Raw genomic sequence first — 23,604 nt, 5'->3', positions numbered from 1 at the left:
ACTCTCAAGCATGAGGTCCTGAGTTCAATCCCTGGCAGCACATGTACCAGAGTGATGTCTGGTTCTTTCTCTCTCTCCCCTGTCTTTCTCATAAATAAATAAAATCTTAAAAAAAAAATGACTTCCAGGAGCTGTGAATTCATAGTGCAGCACTGAGCCCCAGCACCCACCTACCCACCCACCCACCCAATCAATCAATAAAAGAAAAATTGAGGTGAGAATGCTTTGAGGTCAGTTCTATACCTTGTTCACTATTGTTTTTCATAGACGGCTAGCATAAGACAAGAACTTCATAAATATTTCTTAAATGAATGAATAAGTGCTATAACCTTCATTTTGACCAAACTTGAATTCGAATTTTGTGAGAAAAAGGACTTAACAAAAGTCCTTAATATATGTTGTCATATGAAGTAAAAAAGTGTATGCAAATAAAAATAATACAATATGTTTTTATGATAGAGACAGAGAGAAGTTGGAGGGGGAGAGGAAGAGAGACACTTGCATCACTGTTCCACTGCTTAGGAAGCTTCCTCCTGCAGGTGGGGGGCAGGGGCTTAAACCCAAGCCCTCATGCATGGTTATGTGTGTGCTCTACCAAGTGCACCACTGCCCAGTTCCCAAAACAATACAGTCTATTTGCAATAGGAAGGAGACATAGAAATAGCAGCACTTTGCCAGGATTCAGTTTAAGACCCAGTCACAGTGTGGAGCGTAGTTTTCCCTTTTTTGACATTTGACATAACAATAACCATTTTGGGCACAACTAACTAAAAACAGACATACTAAGTGTTGTAGTTACTGAGTCCTGTAAGAAGCACTGGAAAGTGAATTCATATGGAATTTATATCTATATTTCCTGACATACAATTTGAAGATTGCAATCACATTTTGTATTTCTGTAATATCCTTTGCATCATCACACAGAGAAAGCATTCATTTATATATCCCAGAGAGAAGGGGAGGAAGTGGGGGAGAGAGACTAAGAGGCAATGATTGGTTGAGTAACTGATTTAGGGCAAAGGAAATAAAGGAAACTGTTGTTGAGAATATGTACTTCATACATTAAACCAACATGGGTACACTGAGGGCCAAGGGACCATCTCATTAGTCTATGAGCTCTGTTATTCTTTTATGTGAGGACTCAGTTTCAGGAAGGGATAAAGACTTGTGCAGCACTACATAGCTTATATTGAACATAATCAGAAATCACACAGGTTGAAACCTCAAGGTAACCCAATGGATAAAGGCATGAGGTCCTGAGCTCAATTCCAGGCAATCCATGTGCCATAGTATTGCTCTGGCTCCTTTTCTTCATCTCTCTCATTCATAAATAAATCCATCCAGCATCTCCCCCCCCTCCCCCGCCCCACAGCTCTGCTGGGGATTGAACCTATGACTTTAGAGCCTCGGGAATGAGAGTCTCTTTGCATAACCATTATGCTATTATCCCCACCCTCAAACAATCAATTAAAAAAGAAAAAAGACACAGGTTCTTAGTCTCAAACCCAGAACTCCTAACAGTTTATGAAGTTGCTTCAGTGTCATTGAGGGGGAGACTAGAACAACAGTAAGTTTTTTTAAAAAATATTTATTTTATTTATTTATTCCCTTTTGTTGCCCTTGTTGTTTTATTGTTGTTGTTGTTGGATAGGACAGAGAGAAATGGAGAGAGGTGGGGAGCCAGGGTTCCCTTTTGCTGCCCTTGTTGTTTTATTGTTGTAGTTATTATTGTTGTCGTCGTTGTTGGATAGGACAGAGAGAAACAGAGAGAGGAGGGGAAGACAGAGAGGGGGAGAGAAAGATAGACACCTGCAGACCTGCTTCACTGCCTGTGAAGCGACTCCCCTGCAGGTGGGGAGCTGGGGTTCGAACCAGGATCCTTATGCCGGTCCTTGTGCTTTGCGCCACCTGCGCTTAACCCGCTGCGCTACAGCCCGACTCCCTAGAACAATAGTAAGTTTTACCTAGTTCAAAGTTTAAAAAAAGTTTCATTTTCTGTGAACAGGAAATTATTTAAGATGCTTGATTTATCTTTAACTTTTTAAATATTGTTTAAAATATACATAGCCATGTGCCATAAATAGTTCTGAGATCCATGTTCATTGAAGAAGGCGTAGGATGAGAAAGAAGGTCTGATTGAAAGTGTAAAGAGGATATGTATAACAGTGAATAAATCTAGCTAATGTCTTACAGATCTGAATTGCCCTGATAACTCTAACTACTTTCTTCTTGAAGAACTGTTATTTTTGTAGTGTCAGAATGACATATGTTGAAATTCAGAAGCATACGGAATAATGGATGTCCTTGTGCTCAATTTTAATATGCACAAGAAGTACACGAGGCAGAAAAATCACAGTTCTCTGGGGCCTACTACATTTGTTTGGTCATAATAGAAATGCAGTCTTTTTTTAATAGCTTAATTTTAATATAGTTCTCTAGAGGATCTTTACTCATTGCTACAATATTAAATTGTACTGACAATAAATGTGTGGATTACAATAATTTTTCAATTGATACGTTAACACTGACTAAATAGAGAGTTAGAGGTGTATTGTATCACTATCATTTTGATACACAAAATAAACACTTTCCACTTTAGTTTCTTCTACTATTTAAAGTCACATATTGGTTACTCAAATTTTACAACTAGGAATGTAGCTGAGTGCCTAAAAATCTTGATTCTGTTTGAGTTAATTCAGATTGTCCATCCATGCATGAGAACAGCTGAGCTATAAAATTGGGCAGCATGTTTTCTGGTAATAATAAGTAGATAATATTCCTTAGGAGTATTTAAGTGACATCACTTTTGATAGGTTAATTGGAAATAAAAATGTAAAGTTCTCTTAAACCACTAGAATAAGAAGCCTCTGGTTTATTGTAGCTTTGCAGTGCACTTTTTGAATTCTCCCCACTTTGTCATTGAGGTTAATAACTGTCTGATTAATGTAATTGCAGCTGTTCTCGGAATTTCACATATATCCCTTGGTAAATCAACCGTTTCCAAAAAGAGAATGTCCTATTTATATCTTGACTCATTGTCATACTGTTCTTTCCACTTCTTTTCTAAATTCTCTTGATATTACTCTTGACAAATGACTCCTGCACTCAATGAAATGTAGAGAATGTTACGTAGGAAAAAGAAATGCAACTTGATGTGAGGTTACAAGAGCTGACAGCAGCTGAGAATTGAACATATGAATCACTCTTTCTGAGCACTCTGCACAGAGCCCAGAGTACCACTTGCTGCAATTTAATGCATTTCATAATTAATTATTTTGAAAAAGGCAGCTAAAGTGCTATTTCTTTAGCCACAAATTCCAACTAGATTGAAATTATATTCAGTTCTCTTTATGAACCTTTACACTTATGCTAATACATACACATACTTAGGTTCTTATTTCTCTTTTCTTTTCTTTTCTTTTCTTTCTTTTTTTTTTTTTTGCCTCCAGGGTTATTGCTGGGGCTCAGTGCCTGCACTATGAATCCACTATAAAAATAAATAGCTCCTGGAGGCTATTTTTTCCCCTTTTGTTGCCCTTGTTGTTTATCATTGTTGTTATTATTATTATTATTGTTACTGCTGTCATTGTTGTTGGATAGGACAGAGAGAAATAGAGAGAGGAGGGGAAGACAGAGAGGGGGAGTGAAAGATAGACACCTGCAGGCCTGCTTCACTGCTTGTGAAGCGACCCTCCTGCAGGTAGGGAGCTGGGGGCTCGAACCAGGATCCTGACGCCGTTCCTTGTGCTTTGCACCATGTGCACTTAACCCGCTGTGCTACTGCCCAACCTCTAGGTTCTTATTTCTATTAAACTCTTAATTACCCAACATATTATGCAGTTTCTACCTAGATGACATTTGAATTGTCTCAATAATTAGTACTTAATGAGCATAGTTTTATGGCAGATACTTTGTAGGCATGTTAGAAGCATTGTCTCATATAGTCTTGGACAAGCAAACATACTTTCTACAAGCTAAAGAAAACAAAAACTCAAATTAATTTATATGCTTGTAATTGGAGCTTATTAAATTATGAATGAAATATCTTCAATGTCACTGATACCAAGATATCAATCATGGTTAATTAGCTTAAGCTGTCCCATGATTCTGACACTACTCTTCATTTTTGTTGGACAGGTACGCTCAACATTGTACATTCAAGAATGACTAGTACGTATTTTATGATGCATCCTCTGATCCTGTCTTTCCCTTCCTCAACTATATTTTCTGTTCCTGGTTCTAACATTGTACCTTGGCCTTTTATCATCTCTTCCATTTGGTTTCTTGTACTTGTTAGTAATGTTTGTATAGCTGGGCAACAATGTCTCAAACATGTCCAAGTTCATCATTATATTGCTCCTTATGTAGCTGAACTCTCTTAATTTGTCTCCAAATAGTTTTGCACTGTGTTTGGTATGATGCTTCATATTCACTTTACAAATATGGGCCACTTGTCAACTAAAAGGACTATATCTAGTCAAAAATGGATACTCTCAAATTCATCACTATTCCTAGAAAAAAAATTCCTTAGGTTTGTCCTGATAAAGAATTCTTGTTTACTAGTCATCTTTGTTTTCCATGGATAGCACATGTAACTTTTTTTTCTAGTCACTGAGGTGTGTGTAAAATGATTAATTTTTTCCCTAATAACTACTACCTGCTGTGCATTATTCACACTTTCTCACCTTTTTTTTTAATGGGCAGCAGTCTATTCCAGTGTTCTTTTAAAAAAGATTTTATTTATTTATTTATGAGAAAGATAGGAGAGAAAGAACCAGACATCACACTGGTACATATGATGCCAGGGATTGAACTCAGGACCTCATGCTTGAGAGTCTAGTGCCTTAGCCACTGTGCCACCTCCTGGATCACTCCAGTGTTTTTTTTTTTTTTTTTCCTCCAGGGTTATTGCTGGGCTCGGTCCCTGCACCATGAATCCACCGCTCCTGGAGGCCATTTCTCCCCCTTTTTGTTGCCCTAGTTGTTGCAGCCTCCGTTGCGGTTATTATTGCCATTGTTGATGTTGCTTTGTTGTTGGATAGGACTGAGAGAAATGGAGAGAGGAGGGGAAGACAGAGAGAGAGGGGAGAGAAAGATAGACACCTGCAGACCTGCTTCACCGCCCGTGAAGCGACTCCCCTGCAGGTGGGGAGCCGGGGGTTCGAACCCGGACCCTTACACCGGTCCCTGCGCTTTGCGCTACGTGCGCTTAACCCACTACGCCACCGCCCGGCTCCCCACTCCAGTGTTTTTTAAGTGCTAACATTGCAAACTTATTTTCAATTTAAAGCCTTCCCTCCCCCATTGTAGACTAGACAGAAGGCCTGTACTACTTTTAGAGGAAGAATGTTGTTTTTCCTCTCTGTTTCTTCATTATCACTCCAGTCTGCCAGGAAAGTTCTAATGGCAGGGTATTGTAAGTCCATTAAAATGACACTACTGGTGGCAAATTTGTCTTTTCCTTTTCCTTGCTATTGTCTGAATAGGAGACCTAAATCAAGAGTTTACTTCATACCAGTGACTGTTAGAGGAACTGGGGATATACTAAGCATATGGGACGATAAGACTTTTCACCTATGAGAACTTTAAAGATATACTTTAAAGATATGGATATGCAAATGTTATTTCTCTTCTGTGGATATAGGGAATCCTTTTGTGGAAGACTTGATGTGAAGTTTTCTCTCCATGTTGGGTGAAGGTGGCTTCTTCTATTCTAGACAGAGCCCACTCTCTCCACTGTACTGCACAAGCTATAGCCTCTTGTGCTAGAAAATATTCCCTCACGCAAGAAAAACAGCCTCCACCACAAATTACTTCTCCCTCATTATATTGAATGTCTTTGTAGATGTTTATTAGATACTTGTACTTTTTTCATAAATTTCTTCGTTGTGTACTTTGCCCATTTCCCACTTGGGCTGTCTTTTTGTTAACTAATTCATAACAGTTCTTTATTATTTATATGGCTTGGATAGTGTATCTTTGTTTTATGTGTTGCAGATACATTCTTTTCATGTGAAACTTGTCTTTTCACTTGGCCCATGGTGTTCTGTCATAGAGATACTTAAAACTTTAATGGAATCACATTTGTCAATAATACTCCTTTATAGTGATTTAGTTTTTTTTTTTGTGTGTGATTTGTTTAAAAAAAATTCTTCCCAACTGGATGAAACACATTTTCTTATATAAGTTTCAAAAGTTTGCTTTTTATACTCACTCTTTAATCTATTAGGGTTATGTATGTATGATTATGTGTGCATGGTATGTAGTATTAATTAATTTTTTTAAAGATTTTATTTATTTATTCCCTTTTGTTGCCCTTGTTGTTTTATTGTTGTCGTTGTTGGATAGGACAGAGAGAAATGGAGGGAGGAGGGGAAGACAGAGGGGGGAGAGAAAGACATAGACACCTGCAGACCTGCTTCACCGCCTGTGAAAGAGACTCCCCTGCAGGTGGGGAGCCGGGGGCTGGAACCGGGATCTTAACGCCGGTCCTTGCGCTTTGCGCCATGTGCGCTTAACCCGCTGCGCTACTGCCCGACTCCCGTATTAATTAATTTTTATCTGCTTGGATCACATTTCTTCTTGCACCATTAATCAAGAATCTGCTAAGTCAACTGTATGAGTATCCACAGCTGTTGGTCTTTTGCTGGGTTTCCAACAGCGCCCTCTGGTCAACTCTTCCACAACACGGTCAACATTCCTATTGTTTTGACTATTATCACCTTATGCATACGTCTTGTAGGACAAGAGGCTTTTTTTACTCTTACCCTCATTTTCAAGTACAGATGACTTCTAAAATCTTTAGGTTACATAGAGTGAATAATTATCAGTTGCAGGTTCAAGAATAATAACTACACTTTATCTTTCCACTTCACTTCTGAAGTATCATGAAATTCATTAAGTACTAATTACTAACTCAAATATTTTAATTGCAATGTGCAGACAAAGGTTTTATTAGAAGTTAATCCATAGCTATTTAAAAAGTCTTTAGAAAATGAAAAGTGCTTTCCCCCAAATAATTAAAATCATCATATAAATAGTACTGCAATGATTTGATAATCCAGTTATTTTTATGAAATATTTAGGAAACAACGAAATTATAAAGGATTAACCTTTATGTTGCCTTTCATTGTATCTATTTTAACAGTGGTCCATTTAATGTCAAATTGCACATTTCAGCGTTTTCAAAAGTAAATTTTACTCAGTAGAATGCATCAGAATTACTTAAGGAGCTTTTAAACACCATTCTATCTCTCTCTGTTTTTAATTTTTAAAAAATATTTATTTATTTATTTTCCCTTTTGTTGCCCTTGTTATTTTTCATTGTTATTGTTATAGTTATTGTTGTTGTCATTGTTAGATAGGACATAGAGAAATGGAGAGAGGAGGGGAAGACAGAGAGGGGGAGAGAAAGATAGACACCTGCAGACCTGCTTCACCGCCTGTGAAGTGACTCCCCTATAGGTGGGGAGCCCGGGGCTCGAACCAGGATCCTTATGGCAGTCCTTGCACTTTGCGCCACCTGCGCTTAACCTGTTGTGCTACTGCCCAACTCCCCCATTCTATCTCTTTCAACATATAGATATTCTGAACAAAGGTTTGAAAAGTAATGCATCAGAAAAATCTAAGACTTGTACTTCTCTAATAGATTGCTGATGATATAAGATATCATGATCTATAAAAATATGTAGAAAATATAAGCTTTCCGGGCAGGGGTAGATAACATAATAGTTATGCTTAGAGACTCTCATGCCTGAGGCTCCAAATTTCCAGGTCCAGTCCCCTGCACCACCAAAAGTCAGAGCTGGTTAGTGTTCTGGTAAAAAAAAAAAAAAAAAAAAAAAAAAATATATATATATATATATATATATATATATATATATATTTTTTTTTTTCCTATACTCTTATTCCACAAGTCTCCCTGCTGAATCAGAAGTATTATCCTTGTTGGCATGGATGGTTATTATATTGTTCAGTTGCTATGTTCTCTCTTGGACTTGCCCAATGCATTTCTTTTCTTTTTTAAAAAGAATTTATTTATTCATGAGAAAGATAGGAGGAGAGAAAGAACCAGCCATCACTCTGGTACATGTGCTTCTGGGGATTGGATTTGGGACCTCATGGTTGAGAATCCAGTGCTTTATCCACTGCGCCACCTCCTGGACCACTTGCCCAATATATTTCTATGTTCCAGTTTACTCTATCTTTAAGCTTTGTTGTTACTTAGACAGCAGGGGACTAAATAAAATACATGTCATATCAAGATAAATGATGTCAATTAAAATGTTTTCTTTTACTACTGCGGCTTCCCAAATGCATGATTCTACTGCTTCTGGGCTGACTTTTTCATCATTCTTATTTTTTAAAATTTCAGATATAATGCAAGACAATAGAATGGAAGATACCATATCACCAGTACTTCTCCTCTTGTTATGATGCTCCCACATGGTGTTGGGATTCAAACCTGGTCTCTGGGACTGGCAATAGTCTCTTAACCTACAAGGAATGCTATCTCCCAGCTCTCAGTTTAAAACAAATGTGTGGAGAACACAAATAACCAAGAGTTTACAACTCCTTTCTTCCTTCCTTCCTTCCTTTCTTTCTTTCTTTCTTTCTTTCTTTCTTTCTTTCTTTCTTTCTTTCTTTCTTTCTTTTAAAGTGACCTGCCTATGGCCATAGTTGGCACAGAAATTAAGGTGGTCACCTTTATTTTTTATTATCTTTATTTATTTATTGGATAGAGACATCCAGAAATCAAGAGGGAAAGGGAGGATAGAGAAGAAGAGAGACAGAGGGACACCTGTAGCACTGCTTCACCACTTGTGAAGCTTTCCCTCTGCACGTGGGGACCAGGGACTCAAACCTGGGTCTTTGCGCAATGTAGCATGTGCACTCAACCAGGTGCACCCTAAAACCAGCCACCTGGCCCCTAAAACTCCTTTTTTAAATAGTTAAAAATATTTTTTCATGAAGAATGATAGGCAGAGAAAGGATAAGACATCACTCTGGTACATGTACTGCCAGGGATTGAACTCTAGACCTCATGCTTGAGGATACAATACTTTGTTGACTGTGCAACTTCAAGCCCCTCAACTCACTAAGTCCTATACTTTTCTTTTTTAATTTTTTGATTATTTTCTTTATTTATTATATAGAGACAGTAAGAAATTGAGAGGGAAGGGGGATTTAGAGGGGAAGAGAGACAGAGACACCTGCTGCTTCACCACTTGTGAAGCTTTCCCCCTACAGGTGGGGATGGGGGCTCAAACTTCGGTCCTTGTGCATTGTAACATGTGCACTCAGCCAGGTGTGCCACCACCTAGCCCCTGGCCCCAGACTTTTCTTACAATGGATGACAATATTCTGTGTAGTTTCTGATATAGCATATCTGAGGTTGTATTTTCTTTGTGAGGCCTAGATGAGAAATTCAAGGAACTGAGACACTAAACACACCACACCTAAGAAACCTGCCTAATTGGTACGCTCCTCTACAGTCCTGCTGGGATACTGCTAGGTTGCAGACCTCATCAATAATCTTCTGGGGTGTCCAATATCTACTGTTCAAGCTTATTATCTCAATTCCTACTTGGCAAGTCTGAAGGGCTTTTCTTCTCTCAGTAAAAGGTCTCAACAACAAACTGAATTATACAATCCTGCATTCAAAGATGGTTTATGCTTGCTCCACATTTGCTTTGGGCTTGTCTCCTCTCTTTTCTAATCCTGTCTTCCCTTCCTTTCTTCTTTTTTTCTCCCCCACTACTTCTCTCTCTCTTTCAACAGAAAGGCAGATAGAGAATGAAAGGGATCATACCACAGGAGCTCTCTCTAATGCAGGGGGGCTTGAACTTGAGTCAGGTATATACTGAAACTGTGACCCCTCTTTTTGAGTCTGAACTGATTTTTGTTAGTCTTTCTTTCCTCCCTCCCCTCCCCCCTTTACTGTGGTAAGGAGGATGAAACTGAGGCTTTGTTGCCTCAGGCATCAAAGTTACTTTGTGTGTGTGGGGGGGGGTAGGGGGGTGGGAGGGTGGTAGATAGCAAAGAGAGTCACGCCTGAGGCTCCAAAGTCCCTGGTTCATAAAAGAGGTTATTTTGCGTAACCATTATTCTACCTCACCTGCCCTGAGTTTGAATTTTCTAAGAGTTTCATCCAGGACCTAAGTGACATACCAAGACACTGCTAACCTCTATCCAGTAGGATACAAACATTTTGCAAGACAAACGAATGAAGCAGTCCTGTGAACTCCAAAGGCCATCTCTACTGAGTTACAAAAAAACAAGGCAAGGGATAAACAAACAACCCAACAAATATTGATTTTAATCTATTCATTAAGCAGTAGAAAGCTCTACACATATAAAATTTTACTTGCAGAAGGTAATAAATGATATACAAGAGCAGAATTGCTTTGACCAAAACAGGGTGTAGGGCAGTGCTCAGGTTCATTATACTTTACCCCCAAATTATTATATCAACTTCTATTCTGTTCTATGGCATTCTTTGGAGTTCTGAGGGATAATTTGTATTTTCCCCCTTTATTTATTCATTTATTTATTTTTTCCTCCAGGGTTATTTCTGGGGCTCAGTGCCTGGATCCACTACTCTTGGAGGCTATTTTTCCCCCTTTGTTGCCCTTGTTGTTTTATCCTTGTTGTGGTTATTATCATTGCTGTTATTGATGTCCTTGTTGGACAGGACAGAGAGAAGTAGAGAGAGGAGGGGAAGACAGAGAGGGGGAGAGAAAGATAGACACCTGCAGACCTGTTTTACCACCTGTGAAGTGACGTCCCTCGAACTGGGATCCTTGTGCTTCTCGCCATGTGCACTTAACTCAATGTGCTACTACCAGACCCCCTGTATTTTTTTTTTCTATATGATAAATGGCATCTGAGAAAGATGGTCTTATGTTGTGGGTAGTCCCTCTGCTATGCGACATTCTGCTTCTATTTATCTCTATCTGTTAACAGCACATCAAAACCACGCTCACACATTATATCCTCTAAGGATTCATTCCATGACAAAAGTGATTGCTGGCAAACAATCAGTGCTTCTATGATAATTACAGGGATTATGTGTCTCAGAAATTCAAGAAATTCCCAGTTTCTTGGACTAGATCCTAGTATGCTTGGGCCCATTTACTTCTCAGATCACTTTTCTTTTCTTTTATTTTTTGGTTTGGAAAACATAACTATAATAATCACAAATCTTAGTATTTTCCTCTTTAAAAAAGCTGATGGTTACTCTGATGAGACCATTCCTAGCTCATAGGACTCCTCAATTCCATACCAGGTGGTGCACCTCCTAATAAAGCCATAGAACCAGATATAGTTAGGCCCAATGAAACAGAGCACATAGGTACATGTATCCATAAGTTAGGGGACAATATACACCTTAAAGAAAAAGTGCACAATAGTTTGCAGTGACCCAAAACAGCAAGCAAGTAGAAAGTCCTAAAACAAAAAAGACACCATAACATGGTACTTACATACTTTTCTCATATTTGGGAGCTACTCTCTGCCGTGATCCAGCTTTCTAGTTCTATTTCCAACTCTGATACCATCTCCCCAGACAATATCTTTGGTCCATCTGCATGTTAGCTGTCATACTCAGGCAAAGATTAGTAAAGTCATGGGACCCTTAGAATATACATAAAATAGACCTTCTAGCTTTTTCCAAAATGAACACCCCAAAACTCATCTGCTATACCCTTGCCTTTAGCTTCCTGACTATTAAACATTTTTTTCTGCTTTATAACTTTATGTTTTTTAAGCCATAAAGTTGCAGAAGCTACCATGATGCCAACCTAACTTCCCTGGACAGAGGACCTCACCAGTGTATGCAGGACCCCCATCTCTCCAGAGCCCTGCCCCAGTAGGGAAAGAGAGAGACAAGCTAGTAGTATGGATCGACCTGCCAATGGCCACGTTCAGCAGAGAATCAATTACAGAAGCCAGACCTTCCACCTTCTGCACCCCATAATGTCCCCGGGTCCATACTCCCAGAAGGATAAAGAATAGGAAAGCTGGACTTTGGAGGTGGGGCTATGGAGCATCAGCAGCAGCTGTGTTTCTCTCCTCTCCTCTCCCAGGTCAACTAGGAATACCAAAGGAGATCATCTGGGACCACAGCAAGACAGGACTAGAATGACTTCAGGAATCCACCAAATCACCGTAAGTGCAAATACATGTGGCTCGTGGACAGAGAGGACCCTAGGGAGAGATTAAGTGGCTGGTAACAGTCTGGCAGTTTACCAGTTGAGACACCACCTCCAGTCTGTTTCACCAACAGAAAGACAACAGAAGGGAGGAGAGGACTTCCCTGAGACTCACCATATGCAACTGTGAGTCTCCATTGCTACTGTCCTCAGAATCTGGAGCAGCAGGGGGGAGGTCCTGTGCTGACACCAGCGGACAGAGAACTAACCAGGAGACTCAGGAGAAGATCTATACCTCCATGGCATAATGGTGGGGCTGTGAGAGGCTCTTTGCATAACCACTGGATTATCTCTGCCCCACCCTGCTTTATCTCTTGGTCAGGAGTGAGGGATTATGCTAAGAAGCCTACTTATATTTTAAAAGCCCTCAGCCTCCCACAGCCTACAGGGAAGAAAAAGCACAAAAGAGGCTTTTAAGACACTGTGCTCCATTTTAGGGATTAAAATAATATTGAAACAACTGTCAGTTTCCACAACTGTGAACCCTTTAAGGACCTTACTTAGACACAAGTCAATAAAAGCAAGAGTGATCAGTAATTTGAAAAGTACTGAGAGAGGGACCTCATAACATACTATATAGAATGTTTAAACCAACAAGAAAAATATTGGAGAAATGAACCAGGACAAGAGTCCAACTAAAAGCCCCCCAAAGGGTAAAGCACAAAATAATGAGGTCAACATCCAAACACTAGTTAAGGAAATAAACACAGGAGTGAGTAAAGAGTTTGAAAGAATTGTCATTAGAAATGCAGAAACAACAAATGAGACTCTGGAAGAAAACACTAATTATCTAAAGGTTATTAGAGAGCTGAAAGCTGAAATAGCTGAGCTAGAGCACAACTAGCTGGACAAGCTAAAACAGTATCAGAACAGAGTAACAAAACAGATGAACTCCAGAAAACAGTAGAGGGGAGAGAGAATAGAATAAATGAGGTTGAAGACAAAATTAGCAAGATCGAGGACGAATTAGAGACAACTAAGTAAGAGATCTCAAAAAGAGATTAAGAGATACTGAAAACAACAACAGAGATATATGAGATGACTTCAAAGACATAATATACACGTTATTGGCTTATCAGAGGAAGAAAGAAAGAGAGGGGAAGAAAGCATTCTTCAGGCCATAATAGCTGAAAACTTATCTAGTCTAGACAACATCAAAGACATAAAGGTTCAAGAAGCCCAGAGGGTCCCAAGCAGAATTAACCCAGACTTAAAGACACCAAGACACATCATATTTAGAATGGAAAGGAACAAGAATAAATAAAGGATCCTGAAGGCTGCAAGAGAAAAACAAAGAGTCACCTACAGAGGAAAACCCATAAGATTAGCAGCAGACTTCTCCACACAAACACTACAGGCCAGAAGAGAATGGCAAGATATCTATCGAGTGCTCAATGAGAAAGGCTTTCAACCAAGATTCTGGTATCCTGCTAGACTGTCATTCAGACTAGATAGAGGCATAAAAAACTTCTCAGAGAAGCAACAGTTGAATCAACTATCATCAAGGCTGCCCTGAAAGAACTTCTGAAAGGTCTCTTATAAACAGTCAGACCACCATAAATATGCCATATATCAGAACACTGTAAAACTCTACAAGAATGGCATTAAAATATCTTAAATCTTTGATATCAATAAATGTCAGTGACCTGACTTCACCTATTGAAAGGTACAGAACAGGAAGATGGATCAGAAAACACAACCCAACAATATGCTGTCTACAGGAAACCCACCTAACTCAATAAGACAAACACAGACTCAAAGTGAAAGGATGGAAAACTATCGTACAAGTTAATGACCCACAAAAAGGGGCAGAAACAAATATTCTCATATCTGACATGATAGAATTTAAAATAGATAAAATTTAAAAAGATAGGGACGGACACTACTTAATGCTCAGAGGATCAGTCAATCATCTATGCACCCAATGAGAAGCCATCTAAATACATCAAACATCTACTGAAAGAGCTACAGCAATATATTAACAGCAACACAGTCATAGTAGGGGACTTCAACACCCCACTCTCTCAACTTGACATATTATCCAGGCAGAAAATCAATAAAGACATGAGGAAGCTAAATGAAGAGATAGATAAACTAGAACTATTAGACATTTTCAGGGTCATTCATTCCAAGAAACTGGAATATACATTTACTCAAGTCCACATGGATCATTCTCAAGGATAGAGCATATATTAGGTCACAAAGACAGCATCAGCAAATTCAAGGGCATTGAAATCATCCCAAGCACCTTCTCAGACCACAGTGGAATGAAACTAACACTTAACAATCAACAAAAGATTAGTAAGAGTCCCAAAATATGGAAGCTCAACAGTACACTCCTTAACAACTACTGGGTCAAAGAGGAAATCAAGGAAGAAATCAAAATGTTTTGAGAGTTCAATGAAAATTAAGACACAAGCTATCAAAATATTTGGGGCACACCTAAGGTAGTACTGAGAGGGAAGTTCATAGCCATACAAGCACACATTAGGAAACAAGAAAAAGCACAAATAAACAGCCTGATTACACATCGTAAAGACCTAGAAGAAGAAGAACAAAGGAACTCTAAAGCAACCAGAAGAACAGAAAGGTTGGTTTACTATAGTAAATCAATCAACATGATCTACCATATCAATAAAAGCAAAACCAAAAAGCACATGGTCATATCAATAGATATAGAGAAAGCCTTTGACAAAATACAACATCGCTTTTTGATCAAAACACTACAAAAAATGGGAAGAAATGGAAAATTCCTGAAGATAATATAGTCTCTATATAGCAAACCTACAGCCAACATCATACTCAATGGCAAAAAACTGAAAGCATTTCCTCTCAGATCAGGTACTAGACAGGGCTGCCCACTATCACCATTATTATTCAACATAGTGTTGGAAGTTCTTGCCATAGCAATCAGGCAGGAGCAAGAAATTCAAGGGATACAGATTGGAAGAGAAGAAGTCAAACTCTCCCTATTTGCAGATGACATGATAGCATACATAGAAACACCTAAAGAATCCAGCAAGAAGCTTTTGGAAATAATCAGGCAATACAGTAAGGTGTCAGGCTACAAAATTAACATTCAAAAGAAGTGGCATTCATCTATGCAAACACTAAGTTGAAGAAGTTGAAATCCAGAAATCAATTCCTTTTACTATAGCAACAAAACAATAAAATATCTAGGAGTAAACCTAGCCAAAGAAGTGAAAGACTTGTATACTGAAAATTATGAGTCACTACTCAAGGAAATTGAAAAAGAAACAAAGAGGTGGAAACATAGTCCATGTTCATGGGTTGGAAGAATTAACATCATCAAAGTGAATATACTACCCCAGAGCCATCTAAAAATTTAATGTTATCCCATCAAGATCCCAACTATGTTTTTTAGGAGAATATAACAAATGCTGCAAATGTTTTTCTGGAATCAGAAAAGACTAGAATTGCCAAAACAGCCTTGAGAAGAAAGAACAGAACTGGAGGCATCACACTCCCAGATCTCAAATTGTATTATAGGGCCATTGTCATCAAAACTGCTTGGTACTGGAACATGAATAGACACACTGACCAGTGGAATAGAATTGAGAGCCCAGAAGTGAGGCCCCACACCTAGGGACATCTAATCTTTGACAAAGGTGCCCAGACTATTAAATGGGGAAAAATGAGTCTCTTCAACAAATGGTGTTGGAAACAATGGGCTGAAACATGCAGGAGAATGAAACTGAACCAGTATATTTCACCAAATACAAAAGTAAATTCCAAGTGGATCAGGGACTTGGCTGTTAGACCAGAAACTAACAGATATTTAGAGAAAAATATTGGTAAAGCTCTTTTCCACGTAAATCTTAAAGACATGTTCAATGAAACAAATCCAATTACAAAGAAGACTAAGGCAAGCATAAAGCGATGGGATTACACCAAACTAAAAAGCTTCTTCACAGCAAAAGAAACCACTACCCAAACAAAGAGACCCCTCACAGAATGGGGGAAGAGCTTTACATGCCATACATCAAACAAGAGGTTAATAACCAAAACATATAAGCAGCTTGCCAAACTCAACAACAAGATAACAAATAACCCCATCCAGAAATGGAGAGAGGACATGGACAGAATATTCACCACAGAAGAGATCCAAAAGTCCTAGAAACACATGAAAAAATGCTCCAAGTCTTTGATTGTCAGAGAAATGCAAATAAAGACAACAATGAGATACCACCTCACACCTATGAGAATGTCATACATCAGAAAAGGTAACAGCAGCAAATGCTGGAGAGGCTGTGGGGTCAAAACAACCCTCCTGCACTGCTGGTGGGAACGTATATTGTTCCAACCTCTGTGGAGAAGCAGTCTGGAGAACTCTCAGAAGGCTAGAAATGGACCTACCCTATGATCCTACAATTCCTCTCCTGGGGATAGATCCTAAGGAACCCAACAGACCCATCCAAAAAGATCTGTGTACACATATGTTCTCAGTAGCACAATTTGTAATAGCCAAAACCTGGAAGCAACCCAGGTGTCCAACAACAGATGAGCAGCTGAGCAAGTTGTGGTATATATACACAATGGAATACTACTCAGCTATAAAAAATGGTGACTTCACAGTTTTCAGCTGATCTTGGATGGACCTTGAGGAATTCATGTTAAGTGAAATAAGTCAGAAACAGAAGGATGAATATGGGATGACCTCACTCTCAGGCAGAAGTTGAAAAACAAGATCAGAAGAGAAAACACAAGTAGAACATGAACTGGAAATTGTCATATTGGATCAAAGTAAAAGACTCTGGGGGTGGGTGGAGGGGTCTAGAATATAGGTCCAAAAAGGATGACAGAGGTCCTAGTGGGGGTTGTATTGTTATATGGAAAACTGGGAAATGTTATGCATGTACTAACTATTGTATTTCTGTCAAATGGAAAACATTAATTCCCCATTAAAAAAATAATAGGAAAGCTTTCAAGGGAGGGGATAGGATATGGACCCTGGTAGTGGAAACTGTGCCCCTCTTATCCTATGATCTTATTGGTATTTTTTAATTATAAGTAAATTAATAATAACAACAAAAAAAATCTGATGGTCAGCTGGGGCCCTAATCGGGGAGTCCTGAGATTCCCAAATAGACATGATGGGCCTAGACCTCGAATAAATCCCTCTCTTCATTGTTACTGGTCATTTCTATCAGTAACAACACAATAGACCCCTTTGTGGACCCCCATAGGACCTTGCCCTCAACTTGGATCAAAAATGGTAGAAAATGTTCCTTCCTCTGAAGGGAGGCTGGACAATATACTCTATGCTACACCTGAGGAAGGTGGGTCCTGATATTGGGGCAGCTTGGAATGTGTTCCTACTTATGATCACAGAATGTGAGTTCATATCTACAGGGGTGCAGAGGTCACATAGGCTCCTAAGCTGAATATGGGCCCCAGATCACATCAAATTGATGGGGTTTACAGTCAACAATATTTATACACCTTTCCCATATTTGGGAGCCACTCTCTTCCCTAATCCATCTTTTGGTCCTTCTAGCCATATCATTTCCCCAGACAATAAATAGGATCCACCTGCATATCAGATTTCAGGCTCAGGCAAAAATATCAACCAACCAATTAACCAAGTAACCAAGCAAGCAACCAACCAAAAAACCACTAGTATAGCAACAGGCCCTTTGGAATATAACTAAAATATGCCTACTAGCTATCTACAAAATAGAGACACTCTCCCTCCTAACTCTTCATCTGCACTATTCCAGCCTTTAGGTCCATGATTGGTCAACAATTTGTTTGGCTTTGTATGTTAACTCTCTTTTTAACCTCCAGTTTCCAGATGCTAGCATGATGCCAACCAGACTTCCCTGGACAGACAACCCCACCAATATGTACTGGAGCTCTGCTTCCCCAGAGCCCCACCCTACTGGGGAAAGAGAGAGGCAGGCTGGGAGTATGGATCAACCTGCCGACGCCCATGTTCAGCAGGGAAGCAATTACAGAAGCCAGACCTTCCACCTTCTGCATGCCACAATGACCCTGGGTCCATACTTCCAGAGGGATAAAGAATAGGAAAGCTATCAGGGGAGGGGATGGGATACGGAGAACTGGTGGTGGAAATTGTGTGTTGTACCCCTCTTATCCTATGGTTTTGTCAATGTTTCCTTTTTATAAATAAAAATAAAATCTGATGGTATAGAACACACTAAGAAGCGTGTATCATTTCAAATCCTAATTTGGCAAGTCTGAAGGGCTTTTCTTCTCTCACTAAAGGACTGCATCACTTAATTATTACTGATTTTCTGCAAAGTAGGCATTTCCTGTTCGCTATTTGTGATTAAAAAAAAAAAGCTGAGGTTACCCAGGTAGAATGGCCTAAACTGGAATGCCTTAGCTAGGCTCTCTTCCTTTTGCTACTGGCTTCCTGTCGTGCTCTACGGTATCTCCTTTTATTGCCTGGAGATGTTTATTCAGGTAAACACTGAAAAAAAAAAAACATGCTTAGTTGCTCTGAGTTGAAAGCATGGAGTAAGCACACAGGAATATATCTAGGCTATGAGTTGAAATATTTCCCTTTCATGCTTGCATGATTCAGAAGAGAACTTTATCCTTATATTTAGTGTCATCTTAACTCATTCTGGCAGTTGAAATGCAAAGTGAATCCACCGGAATTTTTATTTTACTGAAAGTATGTGTGTGGTTAAGGAAACTGGCACTCAAATTACAATAGACAATTTTCTGTGATTTGAGGTATTTGAGCCATGCTGCATTATCTGCATATAGGCTGGAATTGGTTTCACACTGGGAAGGCCTGTTCCTAGCTTTCTATACTCAGCTCCTGGGAGGTGTACTAATATGGACCAAAAGAAAACATTGTTTTGTCTTATTTGCTGGCTATAAATAATGTTCCGTGTCCCATTCTCTGAGCTTGTAAGGAATGGAACAGGGGAAACACCTTATAATGACATCTTCAGAGGATGGTACAGGAGAAGGTAGTTGTCCAAGAAGATGGAGAGAAGTCACTATACTTCTCATTCCAGTACTATCATCCTAGTGTTGTCAAAAGATAAGGCATTTGGAGGTGTCTAATTGCCTTGAATAGTCTGGTCCTTTGGTGTACTCACTAGGTGAAAAGTATTGTGGGAGAACACAGAGATGATTTTTGAGTCAGTATCACATGTCAAAATGCTGACAATCTAAAATATATTAAATTCTACTATGAACCAATGCTGCAGTTAAACCATTTTTAAGGTGAATTTATTTTGCAGACCATATGCAAAAACAAACAAACACACAAACAAAAACAATCCTTCATGCACTATAGTTTTCCATGTGAATGGTCCCAGTTTAACACTTCTAGGAAAAAGTATGACTTTAAAAAGATGAGTCTTTTGATGGTGGGAATTGTGTTTATGTACACTCTATTAACTTATAGTCACATAAATCACTATTTAATTAATATGAGAGGGGAAAATAGATTGAATGTCTCAAACTTTTTAATGCACAGACTATAGGCTGAGTCTTCGATATGTTAACTCTCTTGAAAGCTTAGACCAGGGAGAACAGATGCAACCGGTGGCACAGCTATATACAAATGGTATCAAAGGACATAAATTATGGTGATACTGTGTATGATATAGCAAATAATAACAAAGGGATATTTCAAAGTTAACCCAATTGCCAAATAATGTGATTATAGCAATAACTACCTATTGCCTCCTTAAACACTAAGACAGCAGGAACCTCCTGCTTCTTCTATAGAGCCTGTATTTCTTCCAGTCCTGGGACCTCTAGGGTGGGGATCACTTTCCTTCATGCCTCTCTCAGGTCATATCAAATGATATGGGCCCCAGATCAGATCAGATCAATGGGGCTTACAGTCAACAATATTTATACACCTTTCCCATATTTGGGAGCTACTCTCTTCCCTGATCCAGCTTTCTGGTCCTTTTTCCAGACATGACATCATCTCCCCAGAAAATAACTTAGACCCACCTGTATATCAGATGTAAGGCTCAGGGGAAACAAACAAAAAAACAAAAACTATAGTCATGGGCTCTTTGGACTATAACTAAAATAGGACTACTATCTATAAAATGGAGACCCCCCCAACTCTTCATCTGCACTATTCCAGACTTTAGGTTCATGATTAGTCAACAATTTGTTTGGCTCTATATTGTTTGTTAACTCTTTTTTCAGCCATCACGTTCCAGATGGTAATATGATTCCAACTGGACTTCCCTGGACAGACGACCCCACCAATATGTCCTGGAGCCCTGCTTCCCCAGAGCCCTGCCCCACTAGGGAAAGAGAGAGAGAGAGGCTGGGAGTATGGATCGACCTGCTAACGCCCATGTTCAGCAGGGAAGCAATTACATAAGCCAGACCTTCCACCTTCTGCACCCCATAATGACCCTGGGTCCATACTCCCAGAGGGATAAAGAATAGGAAAGCTATCAGGGGAGGGGATGGGATACGGAGTTCTGGTCATGGGAATTGTACCCCTCTTATCTTATGGTTTTTGTCAGTGTTTAGTTTTTATAAATAAAAGTTAAAAAAGTATGACTTTAAGATAGGAAAGAAAATTTTAAATGTTTAAAAAATATATTTATTTATTTGATAGGACAGTGAGAAACTGAGAGGTGGAGGGGACATAGAGAGGGAGAGAGAAAGAGAGACACCTACAGTACAAGTTCACTGCTTGTGATGCTGCATTTCTTCAGGTAGGGGCTGGGAGCTTGAACCCAGGTCCTTGCACATGGTAATTTGTGTGCCCAACCTGGTGAGCCACTTCCCAGTCCCAATAGAAAAGAATTTTTAAAGGAAGGCATTTATTAAACTTCAAAGATCGAAATGATGAAGAATACTGATGCATTTGACTGTACAACAATTAAAAATTTCATCACAAGAGATAATAAAGAAAAAAGGGCTCCCATAAAATGAGAGATGTTTGCAATAATCTAATCAACAAAACCATAATACTAATTATGCATAAAAATCAATAAGAACAATAATGATAGAAATGTTGGCAAGAGATAGTAATTTAAGTATCACAGAAGAGGAAGATGAATTACACATATAAAAGTATGTTCATTAGTAATAAAAAAGAAAATTAAAATGATGTAGCATTTCTCACCCACTATATAAAAAGAAATTTATTATGTATTTTGTATTAAATCTCCACAACAATATAAAGCTCTGAGCAGTGTATATACACATATATGTATATGTGTGTATAAATGTATACACGTTGTTACATATATTTGAGGAAGATATTTTGGCACTATCTAATCAATTTGGAGTTGCTCAGACTTTATAACCTAGCACATCTACTCCCAGAAACATCTGAGATGAAATCTTGTATTATGATATGTGCACCAGGAGAATACCTCTAACAGTGACATTTTTAATAATAACAAATTGGGAACCACCCTAATAATTGTCAACAAGAAAGTGAATAAATAGATTCATATTCACATGACAGGAGACTACGCAGTAGTAAAAATGAATTACCTGCAGTAAAGCTCATTAACATGGGTGAAATTTAGGAGTGATGTTGAATTAAAAAGAAAGAAGATGCACAGATGATTTTATATCTGTAACCTCAAAACCATGAAACTAACAATATATTGTTGAAGAGTATATTCATATGTGGTGAATGATGAAGAAAACCCAAGGGGTGGCAGGTAGGAGGAGAGGACACAGACATTTCAAATATACTATCGTTGTCCAATTTCTCAAGCTGGGGAGTAGTCATGTGGACACTTGATTTGTTTTTCTTTTACTAAATTATAGAGACAGAGAACATAGGGAGGGAGGAGGGAAAGACAGAGACCGCTGTAACCTGCTCATGAAGTTTTCTCCTGCAGATGGGGACGGGAGGGGGTTTGAGACTGGGCCCTTGTACGTAGTGACATGTGTATTACCTCCTGGCAACCAAGAAGATTATTATTATTTTTTTGGACCATTTGGCTGCTCAGTTCTGCCTTATGGTAGTGCTGGGACACTGAAGCTTCAGGTATGAGAGTCTTTTTGTATAACCATGATGCTATCTTGAGGGTTGACACTATTTTTGTTGTTTGAATTGCAAGTATGAATTCGGGAATCTCTTTTTCTACCTTACCACATTTCATCAGGAAATAGCCTGGGAAGTGTGCTATTGGAGTGATTATGGAGGATGGCATTGTGTGTGTGTGTGTGTGTGTGTGTGTGTGTGTGTGTGTATGTGTGTGTGTGTGTAGGGGTGAGATATCTGATTTGGTGGAGGCTTTATGATGTTCAGAATTGATCCTTGAGATATGAGTGAGATTATAAGAACAGAAATGGACATCAAGGAAATTTTACACTGTAATAAGAAGCAGGAGGAAAGACATTAAAATATGACATGGCAGAGTATGGCCTGGAAATTTCAATTGTTGAGGTAAAAATTGGAAGAATAGAGTAGGATGAAAAATTATACTGGGCTAGACTGTAGAAGGCTGAAACAAACAAACACCCCCTCCCCCAAATTCACTAACACATTTAGATCTCATCCTTCAAGCAAAGTCAGGTTGTTGAAAACTTTTGAGGAGACAAGAGGTTTGATTAAAATCTGTGACTGAAGAAATAATTTTTGGTGGTAGTGTGAAGTATGAATGGGAGAAATGACATACAGGTGGGATCTATCTGCTTTTATTAATAATTCAGGTAAAGAAAGATGGGGTCTGTATTGTGGTAGTGGCAAAGAAATGAAATAACGTACAATTTGGGATCTGACTTAAGTTTTGTTGATCTTTATGTCTATTTCCAGAAGGACAAAGTGAAAAAAGTAATGTCTTCCTTCAGGCTAGCTTTGCTCAGCGCAACAAAACCATCTGTGACTGGAAACTCAGCAGCTTGTTCCCTAGTTTCCTTTGATGTTAATTTCTCCTCCTAGTCTTTTTCTTTTTCTTTTTTTCCCCTGACTCTAACAAAATGACCCAGTATTTAATACTCATTAATATTTCTCTTCACCTACTTATATTTTGACATTAAGTTCCCTTACTGGGTTTATTCACCTTTCTTGTAAGTTCTTCTACACAAGAAAAGTAAAACTAACAGATGGAGGAGTCTCTTTCTCTTCCTGGAAGAGACTAGCATTGCTTCTACTGTCCTTAAGACTAGTGTCTTTTGGAAGATAATTCCACAAAATCATGAGATAGTGAGAAGGCACAGTGTTAAGAACTGGTGGCTGCTTTGAAATTGACAATGAATGTTGTGAACATCCAACAGACAGCTGAAAGTTCGGGTTAAGTATTTAGGAGAGATGCCAGTCTATATCTGCTAAAATTAGCACTGCCCCACTAGGGAAAGAGAGAGGCAGACTGGGAGTATGGATCGACCTGGCAACACCCATGTTCAGCAGGGAAGCAATTACAGAAGCCAGACCTTCCACCTT

General features: G+C 38.9%; 1 protein-coding gene across 10 annotated transcripts in view; it reads right to left on the bottom strand.

The window, feature by feature from the left end:
- Positions 1-23,604, bottom strand: part of MAGI2 (membrane associated guanylate kinase, WW and PDZ domain containing 2) — a 1,693,309-nt gene that overhangs the window by 104,608 nt on the left and 1,565,097 nt on the right. The gene's annotated exons all lie outside the window — the stretch shown is intronic.

This window comes from Erinaceus europaeus, chromosome 8, assembly GCF_950295315.1.
Source record: "Erinaceus europaeus chromosome 8, mEriEur2.1, whole genome shotgun sequence".
Taxonomy (NCBI): domain Eukaryota; kingdom Metazoa; phylum Chordata; class Mammalia; order Eulipotyphla; family Erinaceidae; genus Erinaceus; species Erinaceus europaeus.
The sequence above is the reverse complement of the archived record's forward strand: the minus strand, read 5'-3'. Positions and strand labels throughout refer to the sequence as shown.